The 1,134-nt window shown below is 50.5% G+C and overlaps 1 non-coding gene across 1 annotated transcript; it reads right to left on the bottom strand.

Moving 5' to 3' along the window:
• Positions 1-366: 366 nt before the first annotated feature.
• On the bottom strand, positions 367-459 carry trnay-gua (transfer RNA tyrosine (anticodon GUA)). Its single transcript has 2 exons — positions 424-459; positions 367-402 (listed from the first exon to the last, which is right to left on the bottom strand). It is a non-coding gene; the product is annotated as a tRNA-Tyr (tRNA).
• Positions 460-1,134: the final 675 nt, after the last annotated feature.

Genomic DNA, 1,134 nt, shown 5'->3' with positions numbered 1-1,134 from the left:
CGCAGTAATCATGAGTGATGCTGAGAAGAGCCCGAGCCTTCGGAAGGAAGACGAGGTCACCGGAAAGCAACAGCCGCCCGAGCTCGAGGAGCAGCGAGAGCCCTGACTGACTGACTGATCGAAGACCATTTTGCCTGAAATTGAGGGCGATTTGAAGTGTTGCTGCTCAAAGGCACTCCCTGCTGGTGAGCAGAGGGAAATGCTCGAGTGAAACAGCCGTGCTCGGGCAGCACAGAAAGCCTTTTGGTTTTGGAAAGGAAAAGTGGTGTCCTGTGCCTGAGTGGCAACATGTTAATCTGTGAGCTGCCTGCAAAGTTCAGAGAGTGACCTTGAGGTAATTGCTGCTTATTCCAAAATCACACTCACTCCTTCGAGCCGGAATTGAACCAGCGACCGAAGGATGACTTCATTTTGTTTTATTCACTACAGTCCTCCGCTCTACCCCTGAGCTATCGAAGGGAAGTGATAAACAGTGCTGTCTTTGGTGATTGTTCACCGTGCGCCCGTTGACACGTTCAGACTCGTGGAGTCCGGTGCTGATCGAAGACTTCTTTTGCCTGAAAGCGAGAGCTGAGTGTTTTGAAGTGTTGCTGCTCAAAAGCGCTCCCTGCTGGTGAGCAGAGGCAGAGCAGCCTTGTTTGGGCAGACACAGAAAGTTTTCAGATTTGAGAAAGGAAAAGAGGCGTCCTGTGCCTTCATGGCAACATGTTAATCTGTGAGGTGCCTGTAAAGTTAAGAGAGCGACCTTGAACTAATTGCTGCTTATTGCAAAATCACACGTTCTCCTTCGAGCAGGAATTGAACAAATGACGGAAGGATGACTTTGTCTTATTTTCCACGACAGTCTTGTCGCTCGACCAGCTGAGGTATCGAAGGGAAGCGGCAAAAATGTTTCACTTTGGTGATTGTTCACCGTGCACCTTTGACACACCCGGACTCGTGGATTCCAGTGCTCATGACTGAGGCTGACTCGGTACCTGCTCATACCGCAGTGCTGTGGGAGTGGGAGCTGCTCCGTGTTCTCCACAGCCTGGGCCAGTGACACAATGAATAATGGGACTGATTATTGATCTGGAGATTGTGGGTTCAAGTTTACGGAGGGTGTAAAGTGGAAGGCCGGGCCTGGAGAGCATT

This window comes from Heptranchias perlo, unplaced genomic scaffold (genome assembly GCF_035084215.1).
Source record: "Heptranchias perlo isolate sHepPer1 unplaced genomic scaffold, sHepPer1.hap1 HAP1_SCAFFOLD_254, whole genome shotgun sequence".
NCBI lineage: Eukaryota > Metazoa > Chordata > Chondrichthyes > Hexanchiformes > Hexanchidae > Heptranchias > Heptranchias perlo.
This window is presented reverse-complemented; position numbering and strand designations above follow the sequence as displayed.